Source organism: Lipotes vexillifer, unplaced genomic scaffold (assembly GCF_000442215.2).
Source record: "Lipotes vexillifer unplaced genomic scaffold, Lipotes_vexillifer_v1.1 scaffold567, whole genome shotgun sequence".
Lineage (NCBI taxonomy): Eukaryota > Metazoa > Chordata > Mammalia > Artiodactyla > Lipotidae > Lipotes > Lipotes vexillifer.
The window spans coordinates 831,405-849,416 of record NW_006776652.1 but is presented as its reverse complement, the minus strand read 5'-3'; positions in this window follow the sequence as shown (position 1 = coordinate 849,416).

The window sequence follows — 18,012 nt, the reverse complement described above, 5'->3', positions numbered from 1 at the left end:
CCATTTACCATTGCAACAAAAAGAATAAAATATCTAGGAATAAACCTACCTAAGGAGACAAAAGACCTGTAGGCAGAAAATTATAAGACACTATTGAAAGAATTAAAGATTGGGTTGGAAGAATCAACATTGTAAAAATGACTGTACTACCCAAAGCAATCTACAGATTGAATGCAATCCCTGTCCAACTACTACTGGCATTTTTCACAGAGCTAGAACAAAAAATTTCACAATTTGTATGGAAACACAAAAGACCCCAAATATCCAAAGCAATCTTGAGAAAGAAAAACAGAGCTGGAGGAATCAGGCTCCCAGACTTCAGACTATACTACAAAGCTAAAGTAATCAAGACAGTATGTACTGGCACTAAAGCAGAAATATAGATCAATGGAACAGGAAAGAAATCCCAGATATAAATCCATGCACCTATGGTCACCTTATTTTTGATAAAGGAGGCAAGAATATACAATGGAGAAAAGACAGCCTCTTCGGTAAGTGGTGCTGGGGAAACTGGACAGCTACATGTAAAAGAATGAAACTAGAACACTCCCTAACACCATACACAAAAATAAACTCAAAATGGACTAAAGACCTAAATGCAAGGCCAGACACCATCAAACTCTTAGAGGAAAACATAGGCAGAACACTCTATGACATACATCACAGCAAAATCCTTTCTGACCCACCTCCTAGAGAAATGGAAATAAAAACAAAAATAAAAAAATGGGACCTAATGAAACTTCAAAGCTTTTGCACAGCAAAGGAAACCATAAACAAGACAAAGAGGCAACCCTCAGAATGGGAGAAAATATTTGCAAATGAAGCAACTGACAAAGGATTCATCTCCAAAATTTACAAGCAGCTCATTCAGCTCAATATCAAAAAAAACCAAACAACCTAATCCAAAAATGGGCAGAAGACCTAAATAGACATTTCTCCAAAGAAGATATACAGATTGCCAACAAACACATGAAAGAATGCTCAACGTCACTAATCATTAGAGAAATGTAAATCATAACTACAATGAGGTATCACCTCACACCGGTCAGAATGGCCATCATCAAAAAATCTACAAACAATAAATGCTAAAGAGGGTGTGGAGTAAAGGGAACCCTCTTGCACTGTTGGTGGGAATGTAAATTGATACAGCCACTATGGAGAACAGTATGGAGGTTCCTTAAAAAACTAAAAATAGAACCACCATACAACCCAGCAATCCCACTGCTGGGCATATACCCTGAGAAAACCATAATTCAAAAAGAGTCATGTACCAAAATGTTCATTGCAACATTGTTTACTATAGTCAGGACATGGAAGCAACCTAAGCGTCCATCAACAGATGAATGGATAAAGAAGATGTGGCACATATATACAATGGAATATTACTCAGCCATAAAAAGAAATGAAATTGAGTTATTTGTAGTGAGGTGGATGGACCTAGAGTCTGTCATACAGAGTGAAGTAAGTCAGAAAGAGAAAAACAAATACCGTATGTTAACACATATATGGAATCTAAAAAAAAAAAAAAAGTGTTTCTAAAGAACCTAGGTGCAGGACAGGAATAAAGACGCAGATGTAGAGAATGGACTTGAGGACACAGGGATGGGGAAGTTTAAGCTGGGCTGAAGTGAGAGAGTGGCACGGACATATATACACTACCAAACATAAAATAGATAGCTAGTGGGAAGCGGCCGCATAGCACAGGGAGATCAGCTCAGTGCTTTGTGACCACCTAGAGGGGTGGGATAAGGAGATTGGGAGGGAGACAGAAGAGGGAGGAGAAATGGGGATATATGTATACGTATAGCTGATTCACTTTGTTATACAGCAGAAACTAACACACCATTGTAAAGCAATTATACTCCAATAAAGATGTTAAAAAAACCTACAAAAAACAAAAACTGCCACATCATTTTCAAAGCACATTAAATGGACCCTGATTACAATAGTAACGTTACAGCACCATTATAGACTTTAAAAAGACATGAACAAGCTTAAGTTTAACAATTGAACAAGTGTTAAGTGAACCATATAACTCATGGAATTACTTGACCGGATGGGAAGCCGTGGTCTGAGAGAGCAATGTTGGGGTTTCAGAGGTAGTGTTAAGTTGTGCCATGCCCAAGAACTGTGAGCCTCAGGTGCTTGGTCTCTTTACCACGTTGCAACCTCCTGTGTTGAGGGAATCAGAGAGTGGTGGACAAAATCCTTCACTGATATTCCATGGAACACCAGACCTACAGGATTCCTGACCACAAAGGTTTTCTGTAGTTAGACATATTTTTAGGGAAGATGCCTACTTTGCCCCTCTCTTGGCAGTTAGGAGTGCACATTCTTATTGTGGGAAATGACACTTTAGCTGTCTTTGCACCATTTCTGCCACCCTAACAATGCAGTTATATCACAAATTTTGTTTGAGCCAATATTCAGTATTTACATGGTTATAGTATATGAATCAGTTTACTGCTGAGCCAAGTAGCATACCATAATTGCATTTCCTTTCTTGTATGGTCACATCAGGTTTTACAACAGCTTGATTCTCTTTTAAATGCCATCCTTCCTTGGAGCCAGCAGCCTGACTGTTCCCATCTGGATCAGCTTCTCTCTGGGACTGTTACAAAGGTGCAGTCTGGGACTCATTTTCTCTGTCTTCTTAGGATATACCTTCCCATTCTCCTGTCTGGAGCCCTGTTTCCTGGGATCCATGTTCTTCTCCTTTTTGTCTCTCTTCCTCACATCTTCTACTACCTATCTAGTTGCTTCCTGAAAAGCCTGAATGTGTCTTGTTGGTCTAAAAATATCTTTATTCTATCCTCATACTTGAATCTTTGTTCAGTTGGGAATTTAATTCTAGCTTGAAAATAAATTTCCCTCAGAATGTTGTCTTCTAACGTCCTATGTGGTTATTGAGAATTCAGTTGTGATTCATGTTTCATGTCTTTGGATGTGACATTTTTCCTCTCTGGAAGCATTTAAGATGTTATCTTTACCCGTGTTGTTCTAAAATTTCATGATGAGGAGACTAGATGTGAAGTCTTTATTCATTAACTTTATTGGGCAATCAGGGAGCCATTTCAGTCAGGGGACTCATATATTTCAGTCCATGGGAAACGTTTTTGTAGCACATATTGGATGGTTTTCTTCTTTTTTTCCTGGAATGTCTATTACATAATTATTGAACTTGGATTACCTTCTAAATTTATTTCCTACTTTTCATCTTTGTTTTTTATTTTCTTCATTTTGGGCCTGGGGATCCTTCCCTTCCCCTTTTGTTGGTCTCCACTTCTTGAACAACATCTCAGTTGGGTTTGTCATTCAGGTGTTTGGTATCAGTGTCCATTATTTTGGCTCTGAGACATAATATGCTGTTAACCCCACTCCCACTGTGAAGCACTGGAGACCAGATTCAGAAAAAGGTTAGCCAACTTCTTGGCTGAGGGCTGGGAAGCAGCCCAGTCCTTCTGAGTCTCCTACAGTAATGAGAATGAAAAGCACATTGATATCTTAGCACATTATTTGGTTAGCACTTGCAGTTGGAAATCCTGGTTCCAGTTAACTGGACTTTTCCAACCTTATTTGGCCATAGAACTCCTTTCCCCTCTTAACATTTGTTAACATTGTATCAGTTTGGGCCCAGAGGAAACAGCTGGCATGCTCAGATGGGAGTAATGTAAAGAGGGTTAATTTAGAAAAGGACTAGGTACAAAGGCATGGGTAGGGTGTAATGGACAGTGCGTGAACTCGAGGGCAGGAGCAATAGCGTTGTTTCCACCCCATCCTGAAGAGCCAGGGAGGTGCAGGGGAATTTGGGGGATCAAATTTGTCAGCCCTGTCAGTATCTGTTCAAAGTTCCCCATTCTGTATTTCAGAGAGCTGCTACTTCTCCACTAGCACCCTTACCTTACATCCAAGCTCTGGCAGGTTTGCGAACTAATTGGTGCGGGGACTCTACAGCCCCAACTGTCAGACTCTGGGCTTGGTCCTCACCATACCTGCCTTGTGACACCTGCAGGAGGTGAGAAACTGTAATGCTTCCACAGAGCCTCCAGTTCTCCAATTTAGTTCTTAATGGCACATCCATACACTCCAGGGATGGTAGACAGAGGAGTGACAGGGGTCTGTTGTCTCATGCCTACTCCCAGACAAGAAGCAGCCCAGGACAGAGCTCAGCCTAAGGCACAATATCTGTCCAGAAGCCTGGCCAGGGCACTGGAGTGGGAGTCACTTCTCTAGAAGCTCTGGTCCCTGGAGCCAAGGGTGATGTCTAGGAAGCAGCATGCTTATCAGCAGGTACGTTGTCAACTTGGAGGATGAGGCAGTGAAGGTAGCCCTGGGTTTAGGCAATGGGAGAGAACCGGGAGAGAACTGGGACAGCCACACCAGAAGTGTGGACCTGGAGCAATCTGGATTGGAGATCCTGGTTGCAGTGACTTTTGATGGATTCTCTGACCAACATGTGGTCAGGAGGAGGCACTCAGGCTGCTGGGATGGAGGGGTGCTGATGCTCATTTTCACCAGCTTTACCACTTTTTCTGCCAGCACCTCCCTCTCTCTCCTTACCTCTTCCCAGTCCTCTCTCTGCCCTTCTCCTTTCTTTTCATTTCTCCTTTCTCCTGCGTTGCTCCTTTTATTTTCCCACCTCTGTCTTCTCCCTCATCTTTTCATCTCTCTTTTCTTCTGTGTTTTAGTCTCTTCTCCCTTTTGTGATACACTTTTTGTATTAGGCTGTGCTATCTATATATTTTAAACCCCAGAGGGGTATCTCCTAATTGTTCTTTTAGGGAAATAATTATGGAAGTTAAGATGATTAGATAATGAAAGCATTCTCTGGGGCTGGCCTCTTTACAAAATGATGATGATGGGGTGGTGATGAGAACGGGAGATCGTTTCTACTTAAACTAACAGGATTGTACAACTCTTACCAGAATGCTTTGAACATCTCGGATGTAATTATATCCCTCCCAGAGCCTGGTCAGAGGGCAAACTCTGGGAGTAGCATCCTGGGAACAAGAATGCGTATTCTGTGGCCTTCCGGGAAGGCAATGATCAGGGAACTCCGTGATATGGCTTGGAGCTCAGGACCCCATGGAATTCCTAGATCCAAATGAAGATTCTTGGAGTTTCTGAAATGTGTATAATTGTGCATGCGTATGCGTGCTCACAAACACACACACACGCAGGGCAAGATTATGGCTTCCCTCAGGCAGAGGGTTTTGTAGATACTAAACTGCTGAAACACATCATATCTGGAATTGCTTCATTGCACACTAATGGTTGCTGTAAGCTTCCTGCTCACTCACTCTTGTCATATAAAAAGTGTTCATGAGACAATCCTTTCGTTGTCTGGGTTCTGCTCTTGATCCAGCACTGACTGCATTGTAACACCCTCCTGGCACTCCTGGGCCATTGCAAGTGCCTGCCACTCCCTCGCATCCAGCAAAGAGCTGACCTCCGCAGGCAGGAAGAGGTGGAATGCTCTCAGACAAAGGCCAGTAGACACAAGGAGAGGTGGCAGTAGAGGAGGGCGTGAGTGGGGAAGGGACAGAGAGAAACGGTTCAGAGAGTATTGGGTGGTGGGGCAGCAGGAAAGTGGGACTGGGAAAATGCGCTTCCTGTTGGGGAAGGGTCTGGAAGGAGTAATGACTGGGAAGAATGAAAAGGGAGAGGAGACTAATTCTGACTGAGAGCCTGCTGTTTTACAAAGAGAGAATATGATGCCCAAAGAGGTTAAATTACATGCCCAAGTCATTGTTAGCATATGAGGGACAGGGATGCAAATCCAAGGCTCATGGTCCTCATCCTGGCACACCCTGCCCAGAAAATAGGATTGCAGTGGATGTCAGAGTTAAATTACTACCCTCCACAACTCAAGATAGAGGACTCTTTAAAGACCCTTCAGGCAAGAAGTGTCCGCTGACATACGTGCTATCGCTAGGAATTAGTGATTCATCCAGGTTTAACCTTAAGAAAGGAAGGAAATTCCTCTCCAGATTTAACTAGAAGTTCTCTCAGTAAACCCTAAGCCCTTTTGCATTGTCCATCTCCCCATAACCCATGCCACCCTTCCCCCTTCATCATTCCTCAGGGCTAGCAAAGGAAGTGGTTTCATATCGTAGTGTGACAGCAAAGAAATGTAGCCTAAGGACACAGTAGAAGGTGGCTCAGATAAAAGATTCCCACTCTTCCGACTTATTTTATTTCTCTGACTTATTTATTATTGTTAGGCACAAGCACAGAACAGCCTCAATTGGGGGTGCTCCTGATTTCAGAATTTCCTCCCCTTCAGCCTCCATTAAGGAAACCATGGAGCTGAGTTCTTCCATGAAGTCCTGTCCCTGGATCCTGATGGCTCACCCACGCTTGCAGCCTTCCTGGTGGTCCCAGAGCATCTCACCACATTCACTGCAGACAGCATTGCCAGGTTTAGCAAATAAAAATACACAATGCTCTGTTAAATATCAATTTCAGATAAAACCCAAATGCCTCTTTTGTTTAAGTGTATCCCATGCAATATTTGGGACACACTTATGCAACGGAAGTGTTTGCTGTTTATCTGAAAAGATTTTATTTGGAAGCTCCACAGCTGGGAATGCCGTCAGCATGATTTTACTGGAGTGAGTACAGTTAGATCAGTTAGAAGAAGTCAGGTGCCCTGAGTCCCAGGGCAGGAATTACAACACCACACTGTTTCCTTCAGGAGCTGCCTCAGCTTCCCCTGTTCCTCCTTCAGTCTAGACTGAACTTCTATGTCTGCAATACCCTGTTCATGACCAAACAGTGCACAGATGACTTTCCGGAGCCATTTGCCTAGACTTCTCGCAATATCAGTGAGTATCCATTGTTCTGACTTGTAAAATAATACACGTTCATTGATAAGAATTGGAAAATACAGCTCAATAAAAAGAAAAATAAACATTCACCTTAATTGCAGTATATAGATCAGATTCAGACAGCCTGAGTTCAAATTCCAGATTACTAGCTGTATGATTTTAGGCAATTTCCTTAACTTCTCTGTGCCTCAGTTTTTCAATTGTAAAATGAAGGTAATATAGTGGCTTGAATGAATTTTTGAGGATTAAGTGGGTTTATATGTGTTCAGGTGCTTTAAAAAGTGCCTGGTATATAGCAAGCACTGTGTAAGCACTTTTCAAAGAAAAATGAAAATTCTTTCACCCAGAGATAAGTATTATTGATGTCTTTTCTATGCATTTCTATACATTGTATCATATAGATTTATACCGTAGATTTCCATACTGTGGTAGGGTGCATTTTCCAAAGTTGAACGTAATGATTCTCCTGTCCAACATGTTCTTCTGCAAGGTGCTCTGGACACTTCTCCATCAAGAGGTGGAATCAATTCCTCTCCCCTTGAATCTAGGCTTTCTAAAAGTTTTCTGGTCAACAGAATGCAGCAGCAGTGGTGTTCTGGGACTTCCAAGGCCAGACAGAGGAGGCTTGTTGTTTCTGGTTCCTTCTCTGGCACACTCACCATTGGTTACTTCCTCTTGGAATCCACCCTCAAGCCAAGGCACATGGAAAGACTTCATGTAGGTGCTTCTGCTCAGTTCAGTAGCTGAGTGGCCTGCTGGCAGCCAGCTTCACCTGCCAGCCTATGTGAGTGGGTCAGACCAGCTGTCTACAAGGGCATGAGAGACCCCCAAGCAAGAGCCAAACAACTGAGCCCAATTGAACCACAGAGCCGTGAGGGATAATCATCAATTATTGTTTGGAGCCACTAAGTTATGAGATGGTTTACTACAAAGTGATAGAGATCTGGAAACATATTTAAAGAAAGTGTCTAAGATCCTGAATTTTATTTTTTACTTATTTATTTAACATCTTTATTGGAATATAATTGATTTACAATGGTGTGTTAGTTTCTGCTTTATAACAAAGTGAATCAGCTAAACATATACATATATCCCCATATCTCCTCCCTCTTGCATCTCCCTCCCACCCTCCCTATCCCACCCCTCTAAGTGGTCACAAGCACTGGGCTGAGCTCCCTGTGCTATGTGCCTACTTCCCATTAGCTATCTATTTTACATTTGGTAGTGTATATATGTCAATGCCACTCTCTCACTTCAGCCCAGCTTAACCTTCCCCCTCCCTGTGTCCTCAAATCCATTCTCTACGTCTGTGTCTTTATTCCTGTCCTGCACCTAGGTTCTTTAGAACCACTTTTTTTTTTTTGATTCCATATATGTGTTAGCATATGGTATTTGTTTTTCTCTTTCTGACTTACTTCACTCTGTATGACAGATTCTAGGTCCATCCACCTCATTACAAATAACTCAATTTCATTTCTTTTTATGGCTGAGTAACATTCCATTGTATATATGTGCCACATCTTTTTTATCCATTCATCTGTTGATGGACACTTAGGTTGCTTCCATGTCCCGGCTATGGTAAACAATGTTGCAATGAACATTTTGGTACATGACTCTTTTTGAATTATGGTTTTCTCAGAGTATATGCCTAGTAGTGGGATGGCTAGGTTGTATGGTAGTTCTATTTTGAGTTTTTTAAGAAGCCTCCATACTGTTCTCCATAGCGGATGTATCAATTTACATTCCCACCAACAGTGCAAGAGGGTTCCCTTTTCTCCACACCCTTTCCAGCATTTATTGTTTGTAGATATTTTGATGATGGCCATTCTGACCGGTGAAAGGTGATGCCTCACTGTAGTTTTGGTTTCCATTTCTCTAATGGTTAGTGATGTTGAGTGTCTTTTCATGTGTTTGTTGGCAATTGGTATATCTTCTTTGGCAAAATGTCTATGTAGGCCTTCTGCCCATTTTTGGATTGGGTAGTTTGCTTTTTTTGATATTGAGCTGTATGAGCTGCTTGTAAATTTTGGAGATTAATCCTTAGTCACTTGTTTCATTTGCAAATATTTTCTCCCATTCTGAGGGTTGTCTTTTCATCTTGTTTATGGTTTCCTTTGCTGTGCAAAAGCTTTGAAGTTTCATTAGGTCCCATTTGTTTATTTTTGTTTTTATTTCCATTTCTCTAGGAGGTGGATCAAAAAGGATCTTGCTGTGATGTATGTCATAGAGTGTTCTGCCTATGTTTTCCTCTAAGAGTTTTGTAGTGTCTGGTCTTACACTTAGGTCTTTAATCACTTTTGAGTTTATTTTTGTGTATCGTCTTAGGGAGTGTTCTAATTTCATTCTTTTACATGTAGCTGTCCAGTTTTCCCAGCACCACTTACCGAAGAGGCTGTCTTTTCTCCATTGTATATTCTTGCCTCCTTTATCAAAAATAAGGTGACCATAGGTGCATGGATTTATATCTGGGATTTCTTTCCTGTTCCATTGATCTATATTTCTGCTTTAGTGCCAGTACATACTGTCTTGATTACTTTAGCTTTGTAGTATAGTCTGAAGTCTGGGAGCCTGATTCCTCCAGCTCTGTTTTTCTTTTTCAAGATTGTATTGGCTATTCATGGTCTTTTGTGTTTCCATACAAATTGTGAAATTTTTTGTTCTAGTTCTGTGAAAAATGCCAGTGGTAGTTTGATATGGAATGCATTGAATCTGTAGATTGTTTTGGGTAGTATAGTCATTTTCACAGTGTTGATTCTTCCAATCCAAGAACATGGTATATCTCGCCATCTGTTTGTATCATCTTTAATTCTTTCATTAGTGTCTTATACTTTTCTGCATACAGGTCTTTTGTTTCCTTAGGTAGGCTTATTCTTAGTTATTTTATTCTCTTTGTTGCAATGGTAAGTGGGAGTGTTTCCTTAACTTCTCTTTCAGAGTTTTCATCGTTAGTGTCTAGGAATGCAAGAGATTTCTGTGCATTAATTTTGTATCCTTTTACTTTACCAAATTCATTGATTAGCTCTAGTAGTTTTCTGGTAGCATCTTTAGGATTCTCTATGTATAGTATCATGACATCTGCAAACAGTGACAGCTTTACTTCTTCTTTTCCAATTTGGATTCCTTTTATTTCATTTTTTTCTCTGATTGCTGTGGCTAAAACTTCCAAAACTATGTTGAATAATAACGGTGACAGTGGACAACCTTGTTTTGGTCCTGATCTTAGAGGAAATGGTTTCAGTTTTTCACCATTGAGAACGATGTTGGCTGGGGGTTTGTCATATGTGGCCTTTATTATGTTGAGGTAAGTTCCCCCATGCTTACTTTTTGGAGGGTTCTTATCATAAATGGGTGTTGAATTTTGTCGAAAGCTGTTTCTACATCTATTGAGAATTTCATATGGTTTTTATCCTTCAATTTTTAAATATGGTGTATCACATTGATTGACTTGCATATATTGAAGAATCCTTGCATTCCTGGGATAAACCCCACTTGATCATGGTGTATGATCCTTTTAATGTGCTGTTCTATTCTGTTTGCTAGTATTTTGTTGAGGATTTTTGCATTTATGTTCATCAGTAATATTGGCCTGTAGTTTTGTTTCTTTGTGACATATGTTTCTGGTTTTGGTATCATGTGATGGTGGCCTCGTAGAATGAGATTGGGAGTGTCCCTCCCTCTGCTATATTTTGGAAGAGTTTGAGAAGAATAGGTGTTAGCTCTTTAAATATTTGATAGAATTCGCCTGTGAAGCCATCTGGTCCTGGTCTTTTGTTTGTTGGAAGATTTTAAATCACAGTTTCAATTTCAGTGCTTGTGTTTAGTATGTTTATTTTTTCTATTTCTTGCTGGTTCAGTCTCAGGAGATAGTACTTTTCTATGAATTTGTCCATTTTCCCCAGGTTGTCCCTTTTACCGGCATATAGTTGCTTTTAGTAATCGCTCATGATCCTTTGTGTTTCTGCAGTCAGCTGTTACTTCTCCTTTTTCATTTCTAATTCTATTGATTTGAGTCTTTTCCCTTTTTTTCTTGATAAGTCTGGCTAATGGTTTATCAATTTTGTTTATGTTACTGTTTTGTTTATGTTACTGTTAGTGTTGTCCGCACCGATAGCTGCAGCTTGCACCCGTCTCTGGAGCTCGTTTAGGTGATGCTCTGAATCCCCTCTCCTCCCACACCCCAAAACAATGGTCTCTTGCCTCTTAGGCAGTTCCAGACTTTTCCCCAGACTCCCTCCCAGCTAGCTGTGGCACACTAGCCCCCTTCAGCCTGTGTTCATGCAACCAACCCCAGTCCTCTCCCTGGGATCTGATCTCCAGAGCCTGAGCCTCAGCTCCCAGCCCCTACCCGACCCCAGCGGTTGAGCAGACAAGCCTGTCAGGCTGGTGAATGCTGGTCCGCATTGATCCTCTGTGCAGGAATCTCTCTGCTTTTCCCTCTGCACCCCTGTTGCTGTGCTCTCCTTTGTGGCTCTGAAGTTTCCCTCCCTGCCATCCCCTGTCTCTGCCAGTGAAGGGGCTTCCTAGTGTGTGGAAACTTTTCCTCCTTCACAGCTCCCTACCAGAGGTGCAGGTCCCATCCCTAATTTTTGTTTCTGTTTTTTCTCTTGCCTTATCCAGGTATGTGGGGAGTTTCTTGCCTTTTGGGAAGTCTGAGGTCTTCTGCCAGCGTTCAGTAGGTGTTCTGTAGGAGTTGTTTCACATGTACATGTATTTCTGATGTATTTGTGGGGAGGAAGGTGATCTCCACGTCTTACTCCTCTGGCATCTTGAAGGTTTCCCCCCTGAATTTTAAATATGAACCAACGTGGCTTCTATCCTGTTTCACTATTACTTTCAGAGAAAGGGGACAAGTTCTTTTCTTTTTTTTTCTTAAAAAGTTTTAATTAAAAAAATGTAAAGGATTTAAAAAAATATTTTATTTTTGGCTTTGCCGTGAGGCTTGTGGGATCTTAATTCCCTGACTAGGGATTGAACCTGGCCCTCAGCAGTGAAAGCGTGGAGTCTTAACCACTGGACTGTCAGGGAATTCCCTAATTTTTAAAAATATTAAAAAATTTTTTATTGGAGTATAGTTGATTTACAATGTTGTGCTAGTTTCAGTTGTACTGTAAAGTGAATCAGTTATACATATACATATACCTACTCTTTTTAAGATTCTTTTCCCATATAGTCATTATAGAGTACTGAGCAGAGTTCCCTGTGGTATACAGTAGGTCCTTATTAGTTATCGAGTATATATATAGTAGTGTGTATATGTCAGTCACAATCTCCCAATTTATTGATAACCCCCCTTTCCCCGCCTGGTAACCATAAGTTTCTCATCTACATCTGTGACTCTATTTCCGTTTTGTAAATAAGTTCATTTGTACTATTTTAAAAAATATTCCACATATAACTAATAATATATGATATTTGTCTTTCTCTGTCTGACTTACTTCACTCAGTATGACAATCTCTATGTCTACCCATGTTGCTGCAAATGGCATTATTTTTTTCTTTTTTATGGCTGAGTAATATTCCATTGTACATATGTACCACATATTCTTTATCCATTCCTCTGTTGATGGGCTTTTATGCTGTTTCTATGTCTTGGCTATTGTAAATAGTACTGCAATGAACATTGTGGTACATGTATCTTTTTGAATTATGGTTTTCTCCAGATATATTCCCAGGAATGGGATTGCTGGATCACATGGTAGTTCTATATTTAGTTTTGTAAGGAACCTCCATACTGTTTTCCATAGTAGCTGTACCAATTTATACTCCCACCAACAGTGTATGAGGGTTCCCTTTTCTCCACACCCTTTCCAGCATTTATTGTTTGTAGATTTTTTGATGATGGCCATTCTGACTGGTGTGAGGTGATACCTCCTTGTAGTTTTGATTTGCATTTCTCTAATAATTAGTCATATTGAGGAAAAGGGACATTTTCAAATAAGCTGTCCTGTCTAAGAAAATATATTCCTCTCTCTTTGGACAAGTTAACCCCCAGCTGGGCTGGTCGTTAATGAACCCTAGGTCATTCATGCTTGAAGGCAACTTAGAGATCATCTAATAGTCACTCATCTGCCTATTTGCTTTACAGGTGAGAACCAGGAAGTGAAGTGACTCACCTAAGGCCACCTGGGTGCTAAATGACAGAGCCTGGTTGCACCACAGGTATCCTGACTCCAAGCTCAGTGCTCTCTTTTTTATATTGTGCTACTTGTTTATAAGGATGTTTAGGGGCAGGGTAGAATTGTGAGTTTCCAAAGGCCTGATGAGAGTGATGAAAGAATCTGGGGTCCTGAAGTCTTCTGGGCTCTTTCACAGCTATGTCCAGTCAGTGTTTCTTGGGGAGGACACAGCTTCTTTAAAAAGTGCCTTTTCATGCTCTGTCCAGTGAGGAAAATGTGAAATGTGGTGTGTGTCAAAGTCAAGTCTAGACGGAGGGCTTCAGTGAGGAGCTGGATGTGCTGAAGTCAGGAAGAGTGACAGGCTTCAGGACACCCTGTTGTCTTGGGATGGAGAGAGTCTGGCAAGGGCGGGGCCTGTCGTGAGTATGGGAGGGTCAGTGGGAGGGCTGCTTCTTGGGCCTCATGCTCACTACCATCCCAACTGAGTGGCTCAGATTCAAAGAATGACAGTGTTTGGATGATGTAGGAGGCAGTTATCCTCATCCCAGAAGGAAGGAAGCATCAGAGAGAGGTGTTCAATGAGGAGAGAACATCAAGATGTTTGTTATGAGTTGAACTGTGTCCCACACAATTCATATATTGACGTTCTGACTCTAATAACTCAGAGTATGACCTTATTGGGAAATAAGACTGCTGCAGATGTAGTTAGTTAAGATGAGGTTATACTGGAGTAGGATGGGCCTCTAATCCAAACTGACTGGTGTCCCTATGAAAAGGGGAAATTTGGACACAGACACACACACAGGAGGAATGCCATGTGAAGATAAAGACAGAGATTGCGGTGATGCTTCTACAAGGCAACGAATGGCAAAGATTGCCAGCAAACCACTAGAAGCTAAGGAAGAGGCATGGGGCAGATTCTCCCACACAGCTTACAGAAGGAACCAACCCTACTCACACCTTGATCTTGGACTTCTATCCTCCATAACTGTGAGACAGTAAGTTTCTGTTGTTTAAGCCAGCTCGTTTATGGTATTTTGCTATGGCAGCCCCAGCAAACGAATAGAATGTTATATAAGTCAATGCATAGAGTCTTGAGATAAATAAATAAGATGAAAGGGGCCAGAGACTTGGCTGGAGGAGGGAAGGGTAGGTGGGGTGACCTTGGCTTATGGTAAACTCTAGTGGGAGAATCACAATGCAGGCCCCTGGGATCCTGGAGCAAAGTCATGCTGTCTTCAGTGGAGAATTATGCACCCTTTGAGAAATAGCTCTTGGCACATTACTGTAACCTGATAGAAGCAGAGTACTTGGCCATAATCATCAAGTGACAATGCATCTGGAACTGCCCATTATGAGCTGGGTTCTGTCAGACCTCCAAACCATAAAGCCAGGCAGGTCCAGCAGGCATCCATTGTGGTATGGAAATAGTACATCTAAGGTTGAGCCCTAGTAGGACCAGAGGGCATGACTAACCTGCAAGTTTAGGTAGCCCAGACCTGCTTGTCACCCACTACAGTTGGATCAATGCCCTTCTCCGACTTGTGCTTATGGCCATAGAGGAGAATCACTTATGACCAGCTGGAAGAGGAGGAAAAAGCCTGAGCTTGGTTTACAGATGGATTAGCTCAGTACATGTGTGTAAGTCAAAATTGACAGCAGCTGCATTTCTCCCACATTTAGGGTTGGCCCTAAAAGACAGTAGAGAGGGGAAAGTCTTCCCAGTGGAACTACAAGCAGTGTACCTGATTATCTTCTTTGTAGGAAAGGAAAAGTGGCCCAAAGTGGATGGGTCAGAAAAGAAAAGGAATAGAGGAACACAGGCAAGGAGTTCCACGGGAAGTTCCACTGGACCCCTACCCATTTTTTCCCCTCATAGATATTTCCCCTGAAAAATCCTTGCAAGTTTAATCTTGTCTTGGCACCTTCTTTACAGAGGACCCAGAATAACACAGTTCCTTTAACCCTTGCTCACACCTCTGTAAATAGATCTTCTATAAAACATCTCTTTAAACATCCCAGCTGACTGTGACATCTGTTTCCTGCTGGGACCTTGACTAATATAGATTGCTGTGGACCATAAATGCTGTAACATTCCAAAGGAGAAAAACCAGTGTTAGTGTGGTAAGAATAAATAGCAAGGAATAAATGTGTTCTGAAATATGGGGTTGATCTGGGGTTAGAGTCTGGTATTTCAGATAAGGGTGTGTGTGTGTGTGTGTGTGTGTGTGTGTGTGTGTGTACAGCATAAACAAAGGTACTGGGGTAGAAACAAGCAGTTATGGCAGGGTCTCTTCAAGAGCCCACACTCCTTTTCCAAGGAGCTCCACCTGTCCTATGGGAGGAGAGCACTCAGAATGCTCATTTCTCTACGTTCATTGCTTGGAACCTGTGAGGAAGCCTCTACCTTTCCCCCTTTCATCACTTCATTTTGTATGTCTTTCTATGTGCACACAGGAGCTCTTGTTAGAAAAGAGCTGAGTCAGTGGCCATGGGACTCCCTGGAAAGCACATGGAAAAGGGGAAAGGAAGACAGAGAAGAATGAGTACCTTGAAATTCTGGGGTCAGGACATTGGGAGAATTGGGACTGAATAGCCACATTTCTTAGGATCCCAAGAGGGCCAGCAGTTTCCTTTAGAATTCAGAGGCTGAGGGAAGGTTGATTTCACAAGAGGCACAGAAAACAGAATTCACAGAGAGCCAGGGAATTTACAGATATTCAGACAGAGGCTTCTAGAATTTAGACATCTTTAAGCCAAACTTTCTTACTGAGCCTGTGAAAACTATTTTCTTTATGTATTCATTCATTCAGCACACAGTTACAGGGCACCTACCACGTGCCAGGAACTGTTCTAGGCATTAGGGATGCACTGGTAAGACAAGATGAAAATCCCTATCCTCATGGAGCTTCCATCCTTGTGGGGGAGAGGCAGACAACAAATAAATAAACAAATAAACAAAGCAGTAAAACAAATAGCATGTCAGAGGGTGGTAAGTGCTGTGGAGCAAAGCAAACCAGAAAGAGGAATAGATTGTGCATGGGTCTGTCTGGGGCAGCCAGGGAAGACCCTACAGACAAGGCAACATAGAACAGAGACTTAAGGAGGGGAAGGTTCAATCCCCAATGGGTTCCATGGGGAGTGGTTCATGCAGTGGAAAGAGCAAGCGCAAAGGCCTGGAAGCAGGGGTGTGATTGGTCACATTAACATCTGTCTACCCCATGCATCTCCATGCTTGTCTACCTGCCCATAGATAAGCTGTTAATTCCAGTCTTCAAGTTCTTGGGGTTTGAATTTCTAGACTATGTTGAAGTTATCTAACTGTAGGATCTAAGAGGCACCAGTGGTATAACAAAAAATTATTTCTTATTATGGCATCAGACATGAAGTCCATTATCTCATGATCTGCATCAGGTTCAGAAGCAGATAAGGCTCCTCAAGTGTGTCTCCACAGATGCCCTTTCTCTTTGTCCAGGACTTTGAACTACTAAAAGACAGGTAGCATCCTGGCTTTTAGAACTGGAAAAATTGAGTCCTGGCTCACTTACAGGCTGCACGGCCCTGAATAGTTACTTAACTTCTCTGAGCTTCTGTTTCTTTATCTATAGTTAGAGATAATAACACCTATGACACAAATCAGGGAGGAAATCAAATAAGACCGTGTATTATAAAGTGTTTATTTATGAATAGTTGGCTTTTATATAGCACAGATACACTAAACTATTAGTCTATTTCTTGATATTTTAGTTATTATTATCTAGTTATTATTTGTACATAAACCATGTAAAAATTATTGACTTAAAACAACAATCATTTATTTGCTTGTGGTTCTGAAATATGTACTGGGCTTAGCTGGGGGTTACTTTTGTGACTGCAGTCATCCAGCAGCTCGATAGAGGCTGGATGTCCCAAGAATGATTCACTAACATGCCTGGTCTCATTCACATGTCCCCAGCTAGGGCTTTTGGCTGGGGTTTCTGGTTCTCCTTTACATGGTCTCTCCCTTCCTGGCAGGATAATCAGTTTTTCTTTTACATGGTGACAGTCACTTTTCAAGAGGACGAGGATAGCAGCTGTTAGGCCTTTTGAGGCCAGGGTTCAGAAGCCACACAATATCACTTTTGCCACATTTGATTTGCCAAAGCAAATTACAGAACCAGCTGAGATGCAAGGGGTGGAGAAATAGGTTTCACATTGCAATGGAAAGAGCTGCAGAGTCACATTGCATGGGTGGAAGAAATGGGCCATCTGTAGAAACAGTATATGACAATCTATCCCCTGGCCTCAGCAAATCACTCCCTGGCATATGCAAAATACACTCACGCTTCCCAAGGCCCCCCAAAGTTTTATGTCATTCTGACATCAAGCTGGATAATGGTTTATTCACCATTACCTGATGATCTGCACCAGGTTATCACGTAGATAAGACTTCTCAAGTATGGCTTTTCAGATGCAGCTTCTCTCTTTAAAAAAAAAATTTACTTATTTATTTTTAGCTTTTCTTTTTTTTAACATCTTTATTGGAGTATAATTGCTTTACAATGGTGTGTTGGCTTTCTGCTGTATAACAAAATGAATCAGCTATACATAAACATATATCCCCATATCCCCTCCCTCTTGCATCTCCCTCCCACCCTCCCTATCCCATCCCTCTAGGTGGACACAAAGCACCAAGCTTCTCTTGATACAGAGACCTTCAACTCTTCAACTTAAAAGATAAGTATTCTATCCCTTCACCCATAAAACACAGTAATGAGAAAGGAACTGGATAGACCCTACAGCCACTCTTTTTTAAAATAGATAGGATGGGAACCACAAAGCAGTCACTAGTTTATAGAAATTATGAAGTCCAGCTGGTCACATGTTGGTTTCCCCTATAAGGGTCAGAAAATGTTCCTTGATTAGGGCCTGATTCTGCTCCCTGAGAGGGATACCTAGCCAATTGTTCTCTGTGGCTTTTAGGTCTTCCCTCTGGGCTCTTAGCTCCACCCTCTGAGATGTATTTTCTTTCACATAGGAAATTATGCATGTCTGTAGCTAAGTAGCCTTCTCAGTCTGATTCCTGC